The sequence below is a fragment of the Dryobates pubescens genome, chromosome 11, assembly GCF_014839835.1.
Source record: "Dryobates pubescens isolate bDryPub1 chromosome 11, bDryPub1.pri, whole genome shotgun sequence".
NCBI lineage: Eukaryota > Metazoa > Chordata > Aves > Piciformes > Picidae > Dryobates > Dryobates pubescens.
The window spans coordinates 7,192,297-7,215,768 of NC_071622.1; the positions used below are offsets into that span (position 1 = coordinate 7,192,297).

The 23,472-nt window shown below is 40.7% G+C and overlaps 1 protein-coding gene across 1 annotated transcript in view; it reads right to left on the bottom strand.

The window, feature by feature from the left end:
- The window catches only part of MAST2 (microtubule associated serine/threonine kinase 2), a 198,910-nt gene that overhangs the window by 151,171 nt on the left and 24,267 nt on the right, over positions 1 to 23,472 (bottom strand). The window lies entirely within an intron of this gene.

The following is a 23,472-nucleotide window of genomic DNA, read 5'->3' on the forward strand; positions in this document are numbered from 1 at the left end:
TCCAACACCGCCCAAGCAACTAACCCACGGCACCAAGCACCCTGTCAAGTCTTCTCCTAAAAACCTCCAGTGATGGCGACTCCACCACCTCCCCAGGCAGCCCATTCCAATGTGCAATCAGGCTGGTCAGAGCCTCATCCAGCCTGGTCTTAAACACCTCCAGGGATGGGGCCTCAACCACCTCCCTGGACAACCCATTCCAGGGCTTCACCACTCTCACGGTCAAGCTGTCATTGAACATTTTTATTACCAAGGAACTGTTCAGAATAATTCCCTGATTTAAAATACTGAGATTCCAAATCCACATTTTTTTAAGATTCAGAATTAATTTTCTTTCTTATGCTATTTAGTCAAAACTAAAAGCAACAGAACATCAAGCTGTGGCAAACCACAGAGCTGTAACATTTCCTTACTTAACATATTGTCTGCTGGGAAAAAAAAAAAAAAAGATCACTTCCTGAGAGATTATCAGCTGACAATTGCAGTGGAATTTTTGAAGTCTTTGGTAACATTTGTCTGTGCAACCAAAATGAGCCAAATGTTTCACTGTCAATCTGAAACTTAAAAAAAAAAAAAACCCAAAAGCCTCAAGCACTTAACTTATTTTGATTAAGCTGTGTTGATCTGGAGATTTTTAAATGTGTCCTTTTAAGATAAACTGAAACAAGGAAGGTCAATGAGCTCACTTATGAAAAAAATAAAATCAAAAAAATAAAAGATACTACCACAAAAGCAAAAAAAAGAACCAAACCCCAACCCTTGGCAGTCAACCTAAGGGCACTTGCCTGACAGCTTGTCTGAATATCTTCTGGATTTCCTGCCCATTTGCATGATCCAGTTTGATAAACTAATACTTCTGGAGCAAAGCTGTGCATTAACAATGAACCTTACTAGGAACTCATCCTGAGCTCGAACAAAGTACACTGACAAGCTCAGTCCGAGGGAGAAGAAATGCTGAAAAAATGTCCCAAATCCTCCAGGTTTACACAATAGTCAGGCTTTCACAGTGCATTTTCTGTCTCTCGCTGGTTAGGTTTAGATTCCTGGGCAAGTCTGCCCCATCCCCCACATTCAGCACATTATGAAAGGCGGCACACCCACTAATCTTCCATACAAATGTAAATGTGCTGTCGACAGGGGTGGAGGAAAGAGTTCATTCATCTACAGACCAACTGTTTTCATACTGTATCATGGAAGGTATATTCAGAAGAGACACCAGCTTCTAAGGGTTCAAGCCCCTTCAAAAGATAACTCATTGGGAAGGAATCTTCAATTAAACTTTAGTATTTGGAGAAGAGGCTGAATTCACTATGTAAATATTCTTGTGCTGAAGTTAAACTGGCACTAAACCAGAAGGGAAACCAGTTTATCGGATGATATACTTCAATTACAGTAACATCTTTAAAAGAAACACTTTTTTCCCCCAGTAGGCAGAGAAGCCTTTTTCAATACATGCTGCAAATTTAAACCTGAGGAAATATAGTTCCTGTTCAGAAAATATTTAGGTGGCATTGCCAAAATCTGTGTTCTCTTACCTTAGTATAAAGGCTATCCTCATGCTTGAGACACACTCAGACTTAAACATCAGCAGTGAATACCTCTAATCAGAATGGTAACAAAACCAGAGCTGAAGGACCCAACACCAGCTCCTGTGTTTCCCTAATAAAAAGTATTGCCATTTACTGAAAAGTTTATACATAAAACCTGTCATTTGAAGAACCCCACAGGAAAGACATGAATGAACCCAGTTAGCCCAGGAGCTATTTTGCTATGGAAACTGGTTCTATGAAAGCTATCTCATGTATGTATCTCATACAAGCACATTCTTAGACATACTCCCAGGATTTTGCTACACATGGATTTCCTCCATTGTCCTCTTCAGTTCTTCCACACTCCCGGCTACCAGCACTCTTCCTGCAGCCTCACCACAGCTGGTTCACATACACATACTTGCCTTTTCCATAAACTCTTCCCAAACTATTCTGCTTCCAATTTTTACTTCAGCAATAAAGCCACATTTGACTTTGATGTACAAGCTCCCCAATTTTTACAGAGAGATAACACTTCCCATAGAGAGTTGAAGAGTTTTAAGGATAAGACGTTGCAGGGCTATGAGACTATAGTAAGCTGTACTTAGCTGTCTGTTCCTCTCACTTGTATCTATACAAGATTTATCATTTTGGACACCTAATTATTCAGAACAAACACTTGATGCTTCACAAAACAGGGAACCTCTTCTATTACACTAGCATAACATTTACAAATAATGAATCAGACTGTCAAATAAACTCATTAGGAAAAAGGCCATTAAAGTTAACAACTGATTTTTCTTTGATTACTCTGCACAGGACAGACTACAGTACTGAACATATTTTTCCAGCATAATCCACATGCAATTTATTTCAATATACCCTGAACTTCACTTTGGCTGCCAGCTGACATTAAAGTGCTTGGACAAGTCTCCAAAGATGCCACCATTTTGCTGAAGATCAACATGACAGACATTCAAAGACTGTCTTTGAAATGAACATATCATAGTATCATAGTATCAGTCAGGGTTGGAAGGGACCACAAGGATCATCTAGTTCCAACCCCCCTGCCATGGGCAGGGACACCCCACACTAGATCAGGCTGGCCAGAGCCTCATCAAGGTGGTAAGCCAAAACTTTTAGAGTTAGAGGGTTTTACTAAACTCCCTTGTTCTCTTTATCTCTACTGGACTAATCTTGCATTGATATTTAGGGAGATAGTATCACAGCAGTTTTTGCTGATGGATTTTAACAGATTTTTATTCTTCTATTTCTGGTCTAAGACAAAATGTTGCTGGTCATTTCTCATAGTTCTGTCACCTCTTTAAAATGTGAGACAAGTGAAAAGCTGTTAATTTTTTATAGTTATCCATTTTCCCAACATTTCTCCAGTAAAGCAGAACCAAAACCTAAAAGAAAGTTAAAAGAATAAGTTCATTCAGAATTTCAAAGGTTTACAGTGCAATGACAAATGTAATTTTTAATTCTCCCTCTCCTCCAGCATCTGTATTAGACCTCCCATTTTTATGAGTTCTCCTTTTAGTTTTTTAATTTGAAAGCTATTTTTCCTCAAACAACAACAACAAAAAAAAGGCAGATGCATAATAATTTAGGAATTGCAACCTTTTTGTGTTTTGTTTAGCAGATACTATTATACTTAGTCACGAGAGAAGAAACAAAAGACAGTAAGAGATGTCGACTGAGTCTCCAAGAATATTTCTCAGAGAAAAAAGGCTGGCATCCATTATTTTACAAGGCATGTGAAGACAAACTCTTTCCACAAAACTAGCAGGTTAAAAAAAAATAAAGCTTAAACTTCAAATTAAAGGATAAAATGAAATTATGTTTTACTTTTCATGGAATGGAATGGAATGGAATGGAATGGAATGGAATGGAATGGAATGGAATGGAATGGAATGGAATAGAATGGAATAGAATAGAATAAACCAGGTTGGAAAAGACCTTCAAGATCATCAAGTCCAACCCATCACCCAACACCATCTAATCCAAGATCAACTCAAACACACAATTTTATGCGTGACACTACAGCACTGCCATGTCCAGCAACATTTAGTAGGCGTAGACATGCTTCTCTGCAGCAGCAATCTATGTTCCTTAAAGTATCAAGACATCCTGTTGAATTACATAGAATTACATAGAATAAACCAGGTTGGAAGAGACCTTCAAGATCATCACGTCCAACACATCAACCAGTCCAACCCACCTAATCAACTAAACCACAGCACCAAGCACCCCATCAAGTCTCCTCCTGAACACCTTCAATGATGGCGACTCCACCACCTCCCCAGGCAGCCCATTCCAATGGGCAATCACTCTCTCTGTATAGAACTTCTTACTAATGAAACACTCAGCTTAGCCATCCAAACTATTTTATTGCATTAAAATAAATAACTAAACACATAAATAAATAAATAAAGCTAAGCTTCCCAAAAATAATTGAAATGTGATTTTCACACATCATTTGAATTGTCACCTGGGCTTTTGTCTCAAAAACTGACAGAGATGATCAATGTGTTAATTGAAACAAGCAGTGTGTGTGTGTAATTCACAGGACATCGTCAGCATATGTTTCCTTCCAAGGGCTAACAAGAGCTTTCTTGGGTTTTTCAGTGCTAGGGTTTAACGTTTCCATTTTCCAGCTAAAAATGTGGACAAAAAATCCTTACCCTTTTACATAAACATGTACTATCCCAGCAGTACCTTCTCGCAGGAATCAGACATTACATATGTTTTGAGACCTCAAAAAAATAAAATGGGAGTAGGGGAACACTGGTATGAAGCGCTGACAACCCTGTCTTTAAAGCTGTCTTTCTCTCCGTAATTCAAAAGGCCCAGAAAAATAAACCCAATCAGAAACCTAGCTCTATGATGGAACATTCTTTCTGATGAAGGAGAGTAAGTTAGTTGATGTAACAAGGCAAAGCTCAATACTCAAAGCGATCATAATTTAAAATTAGCCATAATTATCCTTAACAAAACCAGGCACTGTGGAAAGGGGCTTTGGAACAGCTGCTCCTCTTCAATCTAAATGCTCGTTTGTTTTACACTGACCTAGAAATCAGTATCCTCCTAACCAAAAGCCAATTAGATAATAGTGTCTCTTTCAAGCTTGCAGAATGCTGATTTTTTTAATGTCTTTAGTAGTAAAAAGCAAGGAAATAAACTGCAGATGATGCCACAGGAATGCCCTGCACAACCAAAATGTTGCCTCCTCCTGCTTTCTGCAAGGTGAGTCTTGCAGTCCAGGAAAGACACCCATCGTTTCCTTGTGCTAACCTTCCAGTGCAGTCTCAGCTTGGGACAACCACAGTACACCGCAAAGGCAGTGCGTGGAAAGGTCTTCAGTTCATTTAACTTCCAAAATAAAAGCAGTATGTCAAACTGGCAACAAGGAAACATTACAAGAAGCATTTTAAAAGCTGTCCTTCCAACCTCACCCAGAGTTAGGCCAGTAACAGCAATGTTTCTGGACAGAGAAGGATGTCAGACTCTTTCAGTACTGGAGTAAAACAAGATGCTTCTCAAAGAACAGAATTAAAGACACTCAGTTCCCTACAGACTCAGGTCATCATGCTCCCTTCCACAGTCCTTACAGAAGTAACTCCAGATGTCCTGTTTCACCTCCAACCAACTGCAGACAGAATCTCCCCCAGCTAATCGAGATCTGTCATATTTGACTGTCAAGCAGTGCTGCTAAGCCACAATAAACAATGAACTGGCTCTCTGAGAGAATGTGAGGGGGTGTCTCCTACTTGATTCCAATTCTTATGAAATTACAATTATTTTTGACATTTCTCCTTCTTTTCAAGCCTGGACAAAATTTGCCAGTGGCTTGGAAGCTACTGGAAAAGAAGGAACAATAGCAGAAACTTTGATTCCCCATCACTGCTCAGCATTTCTGACAATCATCATCATTTACACCACGACTTCCAATTCTGGTTATAGCCAATGCCAAAAGTACACATTCATCTACAGATCTGCTCCAGCTCTAAAGAGACAAAATGATGATGCCTGCCAGTTTAATTACACTCAAATACAAAGCCCTAAGATTGCTTGGTCTTCTGAGTCGTGGCAGCATCCCTAGAGAAAATTCTTTCCATGAAAGAAGTGGAGCCTTTTCTAAATGTATCAACAAAAGAAGCTTCTCAGAAGACTGGTATCATACTGAGTCTGACAGGATACAAAAAAACCCAACAAAAACAACAACCTAATTAATGCAGGAAACTACATTAAGAAACAGAATTCAATTCTATCAAAACATTAGGTCTTCACAGAAGAAATAAACACTGACAATCACCAGAGCAATCCACAGTTCCACGCTGAAAATAATCTGCTAATGCAAAAGGTGGATGGTTTAATATTGAAAGGAGCCTTCTGAAAGTGCCAAAGTTGTGAAGTAAACAAGCCTATATTGACAGAATGATCTCATTGCAGAACACAGATCTCTGCAGTCAAGGCAGAACTCAAGGGAAGGAGAAGCTCTTTCTAGAATAAGTAAAGAAGATGAAGAAAGCACAGCCTCCTGAGGCTTGCTTCTGAATTCACTGAAGTAGAAAGAAACTAAAGGGAAGCGTGGGCTGAAATGGACAAAACACAAACACAGCATGAGCAGCACGATTCTAAATATACCTCAAAGTTATCAGACATCAGCACTATCAGTTTATTGTAGCAGTTTGCTCTCTGTCCTGTGCTCCTGAATTTCCCACACTTCAAAGCTGCTTTTGCAACAGGAAGCAGAAGAAAAGCCCATTCCTACCCAACCAAACACGAGTCAAGGTATAAGCAGATTATCCAGGAGATTTCAAAGCAGCTAGGATGATGTCAGTCCCAGGCACAATCATTATTTCAATCCTGTATCATCTTTTCCAATTAAAGAAAATGTTTAAGTAACCATCAGCTGCTGATACTGTATGGAAGAATAAGGCTGCAGTTAAATCACTGTGTCCTCTAAAAGAAGAGTTCTTAGGTGCTTTTGGATAGGGGAGGCAGAGGTCAGGGTGTTCAAATTACTGCTTTGCTGATAAAGTAACCATGTAGACATCAGATTTGCAATTGTTCAGAACTTTTAACTAGGCCAAGAACTACATCTCTTAAAAAACCTATCTCCAGGAAACAGCAAAATTGTCTAGGTTAAGAACCTGCCAATCAATTTAGTTTCTAAAAGTAGCTGTCAGACAAAGAATTGCTACTAAACACGACCATTCTGTGCCACCAGAACAGTCATGTATATAATATTATTCAGCATATTGATTGATGACCTAAAAATGAATATAAACCTACTGAAGACAAACATACTGTAATAATAAACAGTGAGATCAGCACTGTCAGAGTTATGTGAGTGACTTGTAAAGGCTGCTGCAGTCAAATACTGTATTAATGAAACCAAATGGTAAATGACACTCATTGGAATTAGGTTTCAAGGAACTACAGCACAAAGGGAACACTGGCAATTCTGTAACTCCACAGATCTCTCCTGGATCCATTTCTTTTAAATATTGGTACCACATTTCCCAGTTGCCAATCCTCAGCCAGTGAAACTAATTTTAAGCAATCAGCTGTACAGCACAACTAGTTCACGTTTCATCCTTGAATTATTTTAGAGCTATGTCATTATCTCATTTTACTCACTGAATTAACAACCTCCTTTATTCTCCTTTCATACCACTCCACTTCTCTTTTAACCAGCCTTTTCTTCATTCAAAGGTAGAAGGGGGAACACAGCATTTCTCTGTCTTGAAGAAGAGGTCATAGAATAACAGTATATTAGGGGTTTGAAGGCACTTCTGGAGATCATCTAGGTCAACCCCCCTGCCAAAGCAAGATCACCTTGGGCAGGCCACACAGGAATGCATGCAAGAGAGTTTTGAAAGTCTCCAGAGAAAGAGACTCCACAACCTCTCTGGGCAGACTGTTCCAGTGCTCTGTCACCCTCATAGCAAAAAAGTTACCTCATGTTGAGGTGGAACCTGCTGTGTTCTAGCTTGTGCCCACAGTTCCTTGTCCAACCACGGGCCACCCCTGTAGCAGAGGGCACCCAGCCCAAACTACGACAGGAGCCTTGCACCTTCATCTTGCCACCCACCCCTCAGATGTTTATAGATGTTGGTAAGATTCCCTCTCAGCCTTCTCTTCTCAAGAATGAACAGCCCCAGTTCTCTCAGTCTTTCTTAACAGGAGAGAGGTTCAAATCCTGCAATCATCCTCACAGCTCTCCAGCAGATCCCAGTCTCTCTTGAATTGGGGAGCCCAAAACTGGAAACTGTATTCCAGGTGTGGTCTCACCCGGGCAGAGTAGATAGGAGAAGAACCTCTCCAGACCTACGGGACACACTTTTCTTGATGCACCCCAGGATACCATTGGCCCTCTTGGCCACAAGGGCACATTGCTGTCCTATGAATAACTTACTGTCCACTTAGACACCGAGGTCCTTAACTCAGTTTCATGGAGGCTAAGAAGACTCAAGACTCTTAGTTAGTCTTTTTGAAGCTGAAAGCTATTTTAGTGAGTTTTTTACTGCTTTTAGCTCTGCATACATATATTTCAGTTTCAGCCTTTACTATGACTTTTTTGACTTACATTTTGAACCAAAACTGAGCACTGCTAAGAATAAAAGCAATGTTACCTCTCCTCCCATGGATTCTTTACTAGAGCTTGATCTGTCTTCTGAAACAGTTATTGAATATGTAGAGTCTGCAGTCACCATGTCCCAGTGTCCAGTGTCCCATGTCCATGTGTCCAGTCTACATATAAGTAACTGAAGTCTCCCATGAACATTTCACACCAGTGTCTTATCTTCCTTGGCACACTGCAGTCAGCATCCCATATCTTTGGGGTAACTGGATAATAAAGGCCCCAGATTATTGCTCCTTAATTGGATCCAAGTTTCAGTGCTTAGGTGGTCTGTGCTACTAGTTAATGCTTTGTCTGTTTCAAATGGGAGCAGGAAGAAGGATATTTAAACATGCGGCACCACCCAGACACAATCCCAACCTCTTTAACCTTTCCCATCTCCTTTGAGGACACAGTATCTTCACACAGAACTGCATGTAAATGAGACAGCCAGTCCTCAGCACAGCTATCTCTGAAGTTGAGTATTTTGTGAGATTAAAGCAATTATCTGTAAAACATATAGTATGAAATGTAATAATTATACTTATGGGCAGTGAACATCATTATACACTTTCCACTACTCTGAACGGAGGGATTCAACGCAGAGCAGAAGTGTATAACAAAAAGGATAAGCTCAATTATGCAGCTTAGGTGAAATGGAGTTAAATGAAATTTATCCATTTTATTTAACATAAGATGGAATTTATCCAACTTTTCACTGCTTGCTCCAAGATGTGCAAATGCTGCTACCTATTTCTGAACCCCCCACATTGCAGGAGAAATTTCTTGATGTGCAAGTTAAAAATGGAGCTAACAATTACTGTTGTCCCTGACTTTTCTCAGATAGAGATCCCATATAATTGCAGGCAAAGCTTGATGATAAAAGCCTTGTTAATAATAGGACAACAAAGAAATCAGATAGCAGATGGGAGGACATGAATTACTAACGTGCTTCATTGAAGAAGCTGAGCACCACACCACATATCCCTTTACATAATTGCCATTTATAATAAGCCAAAGGGAAGAGCAGTTTACCTTTTGCTTATGGAAAAATAGAGGAATTCAGCAACTAGAACTGTAAGGGCTATCACATCACTGCAGAGCCAAGTTTAATGGTGAAGCACCCCTCCAGTTACACTGGTTTTAACCTATTCTTGACACTTTCCTAGGTTAGTTGATACAACGGATTTGTCTGACAATAATCTACACGGAACAGAGTCCCTCCCCCAGGGTTTCCAATACTTCTCATTTATGAAAAGATTTAGAAGATCTGCTGTTACTTTCTACCTAATCTCTATGTAACTGATTTCTAAATAAACTTTATGATTAAAAAAAAGAGAGAAACATTCCATACAATGTATTAGAGTGCTCTCTTGGAACTGAGTTCATACATAAATCAACTGTTTTGTATGTGTATATAACCTCAGTCAGCAACATTTTAAACAAAGTATGAAAATGACACTGAGAAAACAAACATGTCTGCAAGCAAGTAATAATATAGAGAATAAAAAGATGGCATTGTCAGATACACCATTTTAAACAGCTGCCTGTTTAATCAGGATTGATGCTGATGCCTGATCAATATAATTTGGCAGTGTTGACATAGTTCTTTCCCTCCATTCAGATAGTTCTCCTCATACCAGTTGTTCATCTTTTATTTCAAAAACACTCACCAGTTTATCCTGACAAATTTATCTAATTAGTTCATTAGAGTATTTTGTTCCACTAAGATTTAAGATTTCATTGATAAGAAATGGATGCATGTGTTTTAAATTCATAACACCCTACACTTCTCTTTTGAAATAAGAGTTGGGGCTGTTCAGTCTGGAGAAAAGAAAGCTCCAAGGTGACCTTATTGTGACTTTCCAGTATCTGAAGGGGGCCTACAAGAAGGCTGGGGAGGGACTTCTTAGGATATCAGGTAGTGAAAGGACTAGGGGGAATGGAATGAAGCTGGAGGTGGGGAGATTCAGGCTGGGCATGAGGAAGAAGTCCTTCACCGTGAGAGTGGTGAAGCCCTGGAATGGGTTGTCCAGGGAGGTGGTTGAGGCCCTGTCCCTGGAGGTGTTTAAGACCAGGCTGGATGAGGCTCTGGCCAGCTTGATCTAGTACAGGGTGTCCCTGCCTATGGCAGGGGGGTTGGAACTAGATGATCCTTGTGGTCCCTTCCAACCCTGACTGATTCTATGATTCGATAAATGAATTAAGGATAAACAATAAACACCTAAACCAAAACAATTAATTACCAATAGATTCAATAATATCACAAGCTCAATTTTACATTGCATACTGTCATTTCAGCAGACTCAGGAGATTAGACATGGCACTTGGTGCCATGGTCTAGTCATGAGGTCTGTGAAGACAGGCTGGACTTGATGATCCTCGAGGTCTCTTCCAACCTTAGTTATACTGTGATACTGTGACTCAAAGAGCTTGTGGATCAAAAGCCTATGATTCAGAACATTGTTCCTTTAGCAAGGACATAGTACAGAAATAAAGTTTGTACCAGAAATAGTAGAATAGAATAGAATAGAATGGAATGGAATGGAATGGAATGGAATGGAATGGAATGGAATGGAATAGAATGGAATAGAATGGAATAGAATGGAATAGAATGGAATAGAATGGAATAGAATGGAATAGAATGGAATAGAATGGAATAGAATGGAATGGAATAGAATAGACCAGGTTGGAAGAGACCTTCAAGATCATCACGTTCAACCTATCAACTAATCCAAGCCACCTAATCAACTAAACCAAAGCAGTAACTGTGTAATAAGAAAGAAAGCTGCAAATTCATCATTGGAATGGGCTGCCCAGGGAGGTGGTGGAGTCACCATCCCTGGAGGTGTTCAAGAGGGGATTGGATGTGGCACTTGATGCCATGGTTTAGTCATGAGGTCTGTGGTGACAGGTTGGACTCGATGATCCTCGAGGTCTCTTCCAATCTTAAGTGATACTGTGATACTGTGAAATTTTGAGCTGCAGTAAAACTACAATACAAGATACAACTCTACAGCTTGCACATGAAGATTCCCAGGCCAGTAGTCCACAGTCCAAAGACTGTACAGAGGAGAGGGGTTAAGGAGGTCACAGTAGAAGTACACTTGTACACAAGCTGTCCAAATTCATAACTTTTCTGCTATCACCAAACAATAAGAACTTTTTTTCTTTTTTTAATGTGGGGAGGTTTCTTCCTGTTTTCTAAGAGCAGGAGAAGCCACAGAGCTAAAACAAGCCCTTTAGAGAAAATACACAACAGAAAGGAGAGCTTAGGAACATCAGAACAGACAGCAGGAATCGTAAAAAAGAATCTGTCTCAGGGTAGAGACAGCACAGGATGCAAAGCTGCAAACAGGCAACCAAGGTTAGCGACACTGATGAGATGCAAGCAGTAATGAGCACTCTGAACTTTGTCTTCAACCCTTGGATTCCTGACACTGTGATAAACACACAGTGTATTTTCCTTGGCAATAGCTCATCCATTAAATTAATTCAATTACTAATATTTAAAAAATTCAAGACACAAGAAGTACTTGAATTTTAAGCACCTGAAACAGGTTAGAAAAGACCTTTGAGATCATTGAGTCCAACCTATCATCCAACACTATCTAATCAACTAAACCATGGCACCAAGCACCCCATCCAGTCTCTTTCTAAACACCTCCGGTGGTGGTGACTCCACCACCTCCCTGGGCAGCACATTCCAACGACCAATCACTCTTTCTGTGAAGAACTTCTTCCTAACATCCAGCCTAAACCTCCCCTGGTGCAGCTTGAGACTGTGTCCTCTTGTTCTGGTGCTGGTTGCCTGAGAGAAGAGACCAATCCCCACCTGTCTACAACCTCCCTTCAGGTAGTTGTCGAGATCAGTAAGGTCTCCCCTGAGCCTCCTCTTCTCCAGGCTAAGCAATCCCAGCTCACTCAGCCTCTCCTCATAGGGTTTGTGCTCCAAACCCCTCCCCAGCTTTGTTGCCCTCCTCTGGACACATTCCAGCAACCCAACATCTCTCCTAAACTGAGGGGCCCAGAACTGGACACAGTACTCAAGGTGTGGCCTAACCAGTGCTGAGTACAGGGCAGAATGACCTCCCTGCTCCTGAGAAGCCTTTGTGTGAAAAATCCAGGGCACGCACTGTAACTCCGCCGAACCCAATCACACTTGGTGCTCTCTCTATTAAAGGTTTGCAAACACTTCTGAATGAAGATAAAGATTTAAACCACGTTAGACCTGAAGTTTCTCATTTGGTTTAAACACCAAGGCAGAGAAGGTTAATTCCAAGTTTCACATAATAATTTGTTTTCATGGACAAACTATGAACCCTGCCATGGGAGTTCATCACATAACTACTTTTACTGTCACTATACCATATGACCACATTAAAATAATGAGGTTTGAACACTCATATCTTCAATTAGAGCTTTGTGTCTTCAAGCACTTAAAGAACAAATGCTGCCATTAACCTAGACCTTACCCCTCAAATATGCACAAAATGTATTAAAATGTTACTGAATCATGAGGTCATTGTGAAAATACATCTTGGTGGGTTCCATCACAAAGCAAAATCTTGAGGATTTTAATAGGATATTATTTAAGGTACAAAATGAAAATCTCTCATTAAGTTATCTCAACAGCTCATTTAATTTATCAGGCTCAAAAAATATTTTAAAGGTTATTTTAGGTTAATTACATTTCACATGCTTTTGTGACAGCTCTGAAACCCTGCACATCTTTCAGTCCTCTATTATAAACATTTCCCCCTCGCCAATAACTTGAAGTTCACATTGACACACGGTTTTGCATACTCACATTATCATCTCAATATGACAGCATTTGGTATTCATGATGTACACAGAATCCTTTTTTTTTTAATTTATTTATTTTTTAATTTCTTTTCTTTTTGATGGAAACTTAGCCACTGCAACAAACAACAAAAGCAAGAAGCACCTCAGTCAGTTGTTCCACGCTGTTGACTGGCGAAACAGCTTAGGCAAGATGGTTTGTTGTGAACACATAAGGCCCCCCAACCCCCCCAGCAAATTTTGTGCTATCCATACTTGGCTGGCCACAAGTGCTTCAGTGAAAAAAAATTCTCCATCAATCCAAAATGCCATAACACAAGAATTCTCCTTATCTATTTCTATAACAAGCACAAGCTTTGGAAAAAAAACCAGCCTAGCCATTATTTATCCTTGTCTCTGTTCACAAAGGGAAGAACTACAGATACTGACTGTAAATCAAACTTGCTAGTGTAATGGCTAATTCTGATTTCACACCTTGTTCCCTCACCCAGGGAAGAGTTTAAAACTCCCAATTCCTGCAGGAATGCTCAGGTTAGCAATAATAACCTAGGAAAACCAGGGAAGAGATCAAGTTATTCCCTGGTTTTTCACAGTATCACAGTATCACTAAGGTTGGAAGAGACCTCAAAGATCATCAAGTCCAACCTGTCACCACAGACCTCATGACTAGACCATGGCACCAAGTGCCACGTCCAATCCCCTCCCGAACAACTGACTTCAAAATCTAAATATCAGAAATAAGAGAATGATACAGACACACTATATACAGTGGCTGCAGGAGGAAGTTATTTCACAGCACCATCCATCTGTACTTTAAACATTTTCCAAGCATTAATAAACTGAGCTTTACAGAACATCTGTGAGGTATGCTTTACTCTCAGTTCTACCGATGACCAACTGACTTAACCTCACTGTATCTTAGTTTATCAAAGTTCAGGTATCAGGATTGTTGCATAAACCTCAGGCTTTGGTACTGTGCTCCACTTACAAGGCAGTCACACTTACCTCTGCCAAAAGATTTCACTTTTCCCCCCTCTACTAATCTCAAGGTAATATGGAGTTTAGATCAACAAAAAAAAAGAGTCTGAGCTGCAGGGCTTCAGAGGTGAGGTATATAAACAAACCATTGTATTCCCATTTTCCTCCAAAGGGCAAAATAAGCAATCATTGCTGAGCTGAGACTGTTTGGCTGACTGAAAGACACATTGCAAAGCTTGGATAAACCAAAATAATACAGTATAGCACAACATTACAAATAAAAACCAGAAGCCAAACATGGAGGATGATGCCACCAATTTCTAGAGCATCTCCAAAGCTTTTGCTTAGCTGAAGAACTGCAGGGGATTTTTATAGCTGTCCTAAGGCTCAAAACAGTTTGCATTATTGGAACAAAGTTGTTTGCAACTTAGGCAAACAAACTATTTCATGTTTAAAGATTGTTCCTCCTATTATCACATCCTAGGAAACAGTTACCAGAAGTGTTAGCAGACACAGAAGGCAGCCGTATTAAAACACTAAATGCAGACATCTCGCACTGCCTTTCTAAGAAAATACCTCCCAAACCCCACCAAAACAAACCAGCCAACTTGTTGGGCTACTTTAAATTAAAACCCAGAATTTTTGTTGTCTCTATCAGCATGTTTTCATATAGAGTTCAGTAAGAACCACAGAACAACGTTCCTACGGAACAAAGCCCTACACAGTGACGATGTGTGCTCAAGACTGTCTGAATAATTCTTTATATTTTCCTAAGTTCCCCACAGCTCTCCAAGAAGAAAAAAAAAAAAAAATTAAAAAGCTAATTTTTCATGCACACCACAGCAGTTTCTCACTTTACACCTACAATAGTGCTGCTGTCAGGAACTGAACTGACTGCATGTGCCAAAAATCAATTCTACATATTCATAGACAAAAAAAATAACACGCAGCATCTGAAGATAATGAGAACTGCAATCACTCAAACTGACAGTCTAGTGCCTAACAATTATCACAAGGCAAGTTTTATGAATTCATATTTCCTACAATGACAAGCCTCAGGTTACACAGAAGGGTGTTCCAATTTTCTTTCAAGTATGAAAATCTCCTTTGAGCCAATGAGTCCACTCCAAAATGGAATTCACTTAACTGAAGTCAAGTAAAAATATGCTGACTGTGTTTAAGTAATACACTGAAGTTTCTTCAGAGCAAGATGCTGACTGTTTAAGTAATATGCACTATATCATATATATCTTTGGTACCAAATTTATCACAATTATCATAGTATCATAGTATCAGTCAGGGTTGGAAGGGACCACAAGGATTATCTAGTTCCAACCCCCCTGCCATGGGCAGGGACACCCCACACTACCAATGACAGAAAAAGTATAGACAGCAAAATGCATACTGTAAAATGAGCAATAGGACAATCTTTATTGATCTCTTTTAAAAAATATATATAGTTTAAAAATGGAAAAGTATTTGCTGTTCTTTACAGTGATACATATGAATTACTCAGAATGAAGTTTACTAGTGAAAAACCCACCAGGACTATCAGTTTCAAAAGCCACTTTGAAGCAGGTATCCTGAATCCATCATGAAAACATGTGGAATTACAGCATATGCAGTTAAGTTTTCCTTCCTGAAATACATCAAATCTGTGAAGTTTCTGCAATCACTCTAAACACTGCCCAAAGCTCAGAGTTTTGCTCAGAACACATAAATACATTCAAAGAAGATCTTCTGCAGTTTGCTTACAATATCATTTACTTCTTTTCAAAGGCCTTATTCCCCACTGTTCCAAATTCCTTCTTACCTTAAAGTTTTATCATTCAGCTCATGCCAACATGCTAAACCCTTTTGTCTAGAACTTGTTCCCTACTCCTCAAACTCAGTCTCTTCAAATAAATACAAGCCTGGACATTGCTTCATTTCTCCAAGCAACATTGATCTTCTATTTCTTTATAGCCACATCTCTCAAAAGATGGCCACGTACCCAAACTCTCCCAAGATTCACCCACAGACTTTGCAACAAAGATACATGAATATTGTCAATTGGTATGTATAAACTTAGACTTCATATGGTCTTAGATTTAAAATCCATTTACTTCCCATTTCAGGCTACTACAATTGCTACTGCTACTTTAAAATGTTATTTCCATGACCTCATACAGTAATAAATCCCTTCATTCATACAATCATATTTTCTGCTACATTCTGCTTTTCTAACAATATAAAAACATTAAATTCTGCTTGTAAAGTCAAGTATTCTCTACTCCCTAAAACACTTTATGGTCTTCATCATCTATAACTTTTAATGATTGTTCTTAGACAAAAGTATTTTCAGCTGTACTCAGTAGCATTTAAACAATATCACAGCATCATAAAGGTTGGAAGAGACCTCAAAGATCATCAAGTCTAACCTATCACCACAGACCTCACAACTAGACCACGGCACCAGTCACAGTATCACAGTATCACCAAGGTTGGAAGAGACCTCAAAGATCATCAAGTCTAACCCATCACCACAGACCTCACGACTAGACCATGGCACCAGTCAACATGTTAACACCTAAAACACAAAGTAAGGTCATCTGTGGCAAAACATTTTTTTTTGGGAGGGGTGTAAAAAAAGGCAGCTGTGTGTTTCAGAACACACAAAAGCGAACAAAGTTTTCTCACCAGGTTCAAATGTCTGCTGACCCAATCAGTCAGCAGGAAATCACTCTATGCACGACCGGCATGAATGATTTCTCCCCCCAAAGAGTATTACGTTTTTCAGTAACAAGACAGATATTACATCTAATTCTTTTGTGAGGAGGTAGAATTCTAAGCTTTATGCACTCACCTCACCTCCAGCACACGTATTAAGCAGAAAGGTGGAGTGTGGTGGAAGACCAGCTATTGTGCTTTGGAAACTAATGTTTAATTCATCAGTCTGACACCTACTAGTCACTACAAACTGTCTTCCTTCTGAGACCTCAGCCCTGTAAGATTAACAACCACTACCCACATGCTTGCATAAAGCAGAGAGACCAAATCATCATCAGTAAACCCATTAAAGCACTAGGGGCTAAGAAGAAGACCCACAGATAGAATTTTATAACTACGAGGGGGTTTGAAGCAGAGTATAAAGAAGCTTGAACTTGCAGTTCCACTAGACTTTACCAAGCCTTTTGAATTATTACTCAAGAAAGAATTAAAGTCTCCCTTAGCTGCAGTCTAGAGGAAAACACCTTCTTGCTCTTCTTAAGATTGGCCCTGTAGCAACCGTGTCATTTTGCGTTCAACACAGAATTCACCGCAGCGAGACTCCAGTACTCCAGCACCACCTAGCAGGCCACGGACCGAAATACAGCTTCTGACTCGAAAACAAAAGTAGTATTTATATAAATAGCTTTAAATCATTTTTTTCTATAACCCTATTTTTTTTCATCACTATCCCAATCATCGTCTCTCCACTACCGGAAAAAGAATGTTGCAAACCACCGTATAGTATTAAAATAGGAAGCTAATTAATGCTCCCCAAAAAATGAAAGAAAGAAAAAAGGCCAGGTGATTAAAAAGTGCTGCTGCTGTGGAACGTGATCCCAGAAATGCTGATCCCAGCCAGTGCTGTAAAACCAGTAACAATTGCCAGGATCTCTAAAAACGTTTACCAAAACCCTGCTTGGATCCTGAAGTGAGCCATCCCTGTGGGTTGCCACAGGCCCAGCAGCAGAGGGCAGAGCAGCACCATGAACACCACAGCAGGCTTCATCACGACTAGCACTATAAATTTAAAAGGGAATCACCTACATTGTCTCACCCACAATTTCAGTTCTGGGCCCCTCAATTTAAGAAGGACATTGAGACACTTGAATGTGGCCAGAGAAGGGCAACGAGGCTGGGGAGAGGTCTGGAGCACAGCCCTGTGAGGAGAGGCTGAGGGAGCTGGGGTTGCTTAGCCTGGAGAAGAGGAGACTCATGGGAGACCTTATTGCTCTCTACAACTACCTGAAGGGGGGTTGTAGCCAGGAGGGAGTTGGTCTCTTCTCTCAAGCAACCAGCACCAGAACAAGAGGACACAGTCTCAAGCTGTGCCAGGGGAGGTTTAGGCTGGATGTTAGGAAGAAATTCTTCATAGAGAGTGATTGGCCATTGGAATATGCTGCCCAGGGAGGTGGTGGAGTCACCGTCCCTGAAGGTGTTCAAGAGGGGATTGGACATGGCACTTGGTGCCATGGTCTAGTCATGAGGTCTGTGGTGACAGGTTGGACTTGATTGTCTCTGAGGTCTCTTCCAACCTTGGTGATTCTGTGATTGTGTGATTCAGATCTGTAGCCAGCCAGGCACCTTGTCTGACAGCCACAAATTATACAGATTTGAAACATATCCTCTTGCACTGAGGGGCAACCTGCATGGGGTAAATACATTATTATGGGATGTTTATCTATTAGGTACAATTTACTCTGTTCCTGATACATCTAAAATTAAAAAGAAAGGAGTAATAATTAAAAAAACAAGCAGTAAATATTCTCTCCTACATCTGAGAAGCGTAACCTAGCCTGGACAGCAAAAATAGCATGGCACAGTGTGAAATCTATCTTAGTTACCAGGTTTCCTACGGAGCCAAGGACCCACCATCACCATGATGACCATTTTCCCCATCCCACTCAGTACTGCCTAATCCACACAGCTTCAGGGAACTAAACGTTCAGAATAGTGAGGCTGAAAGAGCAGCTCAGTGGTATCAACACAGGAAGTTCTTCAGCTTCTTAGTAACTTCAAGCCTTTGCATTTGAGCCTTTCTGTCCTTCAGATCATTATTTAAAATCTGAGAGGCTTTGTGGTTTTTTAACCCCCTCTTCTAGAACAGTATCAGGGAAAGCTGAAGAATATGCAGTTGGATTATTTTGTCTTAACCATTGCCTTACCAAATAAATTGAAAACTGCAAGTCATTTGAAATCATTCACTGAAGAGGAGACTGAGCCTAATATGGAGATCTTGAAAGTCCAGCATCAGAGGAATAGAATCATAGAATGGTCTGGGTTGGAAAGGACCTCCAAAGGTCATCTAGTCCAACCCCCTCTGCAGTAAGCAGGAGCATCCTCAACTAGAACAGGTTGTCCAGAGCCCTATCGAGCCTCACCTTGAATATCTCCAGGGATGGAGCCTCAACTACCTCCCTGGAAAACCTGTTCAGTGTTCGACTGCCTTCATGGAAAAAGAACTAGTTCCTAACATCCAGTCTAAATCTACTCTTCTCTAGTTTGAAAAGCACCAACTCCTTTGCCAGTGAACTTCATCTCTGAAGATGAAGAAAGCGCTCTGACCATGCACCATCTGGTACAGATTATAAGGAAGAAAGTTTACACTGCAGAAAGAACTGCAACCATCCAGCTAGATTCTTCAACCTCATTTTAAAAAGTTATATACAGTCAGTTTCAGTTCAGCACTGGGAGCACTTTAGAAAAATGAAGTTTGTGAATACAGAAAAAATTAGTAAGAAAAAGTTCAAAATCTCTCTTACAAAAATATCTCATTTTCCACTGACCAACTCCTTCACCACAGTTGGCAGAAAGAACATGCAGGTTTCTTGTTCTTGGAACACATCAAACTTTTCCAGGCATTACCTAGTGAGCAATGCATGTAAGATGCAGTCCTAATTAATGAGTAGGACACTCTCAGCTGTTTCTTTCACAGAAAGATGGAGACAGTGCTTGAGATGCCCTCTATGTGGGGTGAGGAGGTGAAACACACACACACAAAACCCCCACACCCCTCTCCAGAAATATAAATACATATTTGGCAGTACTGCGATGCTCCTGTTGAGCAACCTGTCCTTAATAAACATGAAGGGAAAGCTATCCCTTGCCCAGCCACAAATGCTACAGCCCTGAAAGATTAATTAACATCTTACATCATTGCTTCTGGCAATCAACTTTGTTCACACTCAGTTTTGTCAAAATAAGTATTTGCAAGAAAGACACTCCCAATCTACCTCCTCTACAAGCATCCCAATCTTCTCTTCACAACCTCGTTTTCCTTTCTAAACTTAACAAACTCTAATGCTCTTTGTGCCTTTCTTCATAACAGAAGTCATCTGCATTCCTCATCACTCACATCCGCTGCCTTCAAAACATGGCCCAGGCTCTAACTCTTCTTACAACAGGATGCCTGCAGGCCAACATTTCAGATAAATAAACCTCCAAACTAAGTCATAGAATTGTGGAGTGGTAGGGGTTGGAAGAGACCCCCCAGGGGTCATGGAGTCCAACCCCCTTGCCAAAGAAGGATTGCCTAGGGCAGGCCACACAGGAACACCTCCAGGCAGGTCTTTAAAGTCTCTAGAGAAGGAGACTGCTCAGCCTCTCTAGTCAGCCTGTTCCTGCTTTGTCACTCCTCCAGTAAAGAAGTTTTTCCTCATTTTAAGACAGAACTTCCTGTGCTCCCATTTGTATCCATTGCTCCTCATCCTATCACAGGGCACCACTGAGAAGAGACTGGCCCCTTCTTCTTCACACCCACCCTTCAGATATTTGTAAACATTAATACGATCCCCTCTGTGTCATCTCTCTAAGATTTTCCAAATGACTATCTTCCCCTCCTTGGAGACACTTTATGCACTCCCTGTACCTCCTATTTCTACTGTATTTGGATCTCGAGAGCTTAAGGCACCACTGAGATGTCCACAATGATGCTTCATGTCTTTCATCTCTGATTACTTCCTTGGCTATGGCAGGGATTTAAAAGTCTTAAATAGGATGCTCTCTACCCAGAATACAATCCACTAGGATCAGAGGCATCCGTCTTAAGAGTAGATGATCAACTGAAGGTCATCCTCTGAAATCCTCATGTATATTTAGAAGGCACATGGGTCAGATCAACATCTATCATTCCGCAATAATGGCACTCAACATTCAGTCTGCTCTGGCTTCCTTCTCAAGTCAAGGATCTAATGGCAACTTCTATGCAGACACATGAGCGCAGACTATCACATATGGACAAACTGTAAGATTCTGGTTTACAACAAACTGAGGCTCTGGCCAGCCTGATCTAGTGTGGGGTGTCCCTGCCCATGGCAGCGGGGGTTGGAACTAGATGATCCTTGTGGTCACTTCCAACCCTGACTGATACTATGAAACTGTGCTCATGTATTTTGACATATTAGAATTTGATGCATTTCCAGTTCTTGAGTTGATGACAATAAGTAGCCCAGGTATCAGTTTTATTTCAGAAGCTACAATCTAATTTCTATTGATTGTTGTTATTGTGTTATTTAACTGGTTTTTGCTTTGCAAATACTTTCAAAGTTCAAAAGAATGCCATATAAGCAGAGCAACAATCTCTACATTAAAGGGGGGGTGGGGGGACCCAAAACAAAACAAACAACCAAACAAAACAAACAAAAGGGGGGGGGGGGCAACAAAATTGGTGAGGGATTTGGAATCCAAGCCCTATGAGGAGAGACTGAGGGAGCTGGGGTTGCTTAGTCTGGAGAAGAGGAGACTCAGGGGTGACCTTATTACTCTCTACAACTGTCTGAAGGGAGGTTGTAGACAGGCAGAGGTTGGTCTCTTCTCCCAGGCAGCCAGTACCAGAACAAGAGGACACAGTCTCAGGCTGCGCCAGGGGAGGTTTAGGTTGGACGTTAGGAAGAAGTTCTATACAGAGAGCCCATTGGAATGGGCTGCCCGGGGAGGTGGTGGAGTCACCCTCACTGGAGGTTTTCAGGAGGAGACTTGATGGGGTGCTTGGTGCCATGGGTTAGTTGTTTAGGTGGGTTGGATTGGTTGATGGGTTGGACGCGATGATCTTGAAGGTCTCTTCCAACCTGGTTTATTCTATGTAATTCTATGTAATTCCTGATATGCAAGCAAAGCAGTTCAGCAAAGGAAAACCCAGATACCCACAGTGTCAGAAAGGGAAAGCAGAAGCAATGCTCATGGCTTTGAGTATCCTGGCCTTCCCATACCACACTCCCACTTCCCACCAGCTATCTGTCTGTTGTATTATAGCAAATAATGAAAGAATTATACGCTCCAGCAATCAAGGCTGACATATTAAAACGACACTCTGCATTACTGAACCTTCTCATCTCTTAGTGGAGCTATTTTTCAAAGGAGATTAATTACACTGGCAAGAGACCTTTTTGCTATTCTAATTTGTGAAACCTATTTCAAAACCACAAGCATATTAAAACGCTTGCAAACACGTAACTAGCTCCAAGATCCCAGGACTCGCTGCATTTAATTAAGTGCTCATCTTGTGACCAGCTCTTCAGTCACTCCTGTGGAAGACCAATTCCTACAAAAATCCTTACATTTTAGGCTCAATTAACTGCAACAGTAATTAACATACAGCTCACCATAAAGTATACACAGATAGCAAAGTGATGGTATACATCAGCACCTGACACCATCGCAGAGGGACAAACACTGAATTTAGAGCTGAAATTCTCAGCTTTAATTAGAAACCTGTGAATCTGAAATTCTTTTAAAATAAGTTATAGGCACTATGTTTCATATCAGAACATCTGACAGCACAAACACTGCCATGACAAACTGAAAATACATCCCATTAGCAATGTGCAGAATGTAACACACAAACCCATCCACAGCAACCTGAATTGGGCTCAACTGTTAAGCAATGAACTAGTATTCCAAATGAAATGTCTGAGAACTAATTCTTTGCTTTAAAGCAAAGTTATTTTCATTAACTTAAGCTATAAAGCTTCAAGGTTTTGCCTGCCTTTAGAGAACATGCCTGTATCTTGTTAGGCCACACCCTGAGTACTGTGTCCAGTTCTGGGCTCCTCAGTTCAGGAAAGACATTGAGTTGCTGGAAGGTGTCCAGAGAAGGGCAACAAAGCTGGGGAGGGATTTGGAGCACAAGGCCTATGAGGAGAGGCTGAGGGAGCTGGGGTTGCTTAGCCTGTAGAAGAGGAGGCTCAGAGGAGACCTTATAGCTCTCTACAACTACCTGAAGTGTGGTTGTAGCCAGGAGGGAGTTGGTCTCTTCTCTCAAGCAACCAGCACCAGAACAAGAGGACACAGTCTCAAGCTGCACCAGGGGAGGTTCAGACTGGATGTTAGGAAGAAATTCTTCATAGTGATTGCCCATTGGAATGGGCTGCCCGGGGAGATGGTGGTGTCGCCATCACTAGAGGTGTTTAGGAGGAGACTTGATAAGGTGATTGGTGCCATGGTTTAGTTGATTAGATGGTGTTAGGTGATGGGTTGGACACGAGGATCTTGAAGGTCTCTTCCAACCTGGTTTATTCTATTCTATTCTACCATGGTACTTTTTTTAATCCCCATCACATAAATGTCAAATAGATGTCAAGTTCACGGGAGCATTTTCCCTTTCAGCTGATATGAGCAAATTATAACCACTGCTACGCAGAGAAATGCAAGGCAAACCCCGAGCAGTCACCAAACTAAGACACAATACAATTCAATCAGAAGAATTTCAACACAGCAGCATGTCTGAAAATGAAAAGACTACAAATGCTTCATTGTGAAATCAAAGTTCGTGGTTACCCAAATGGG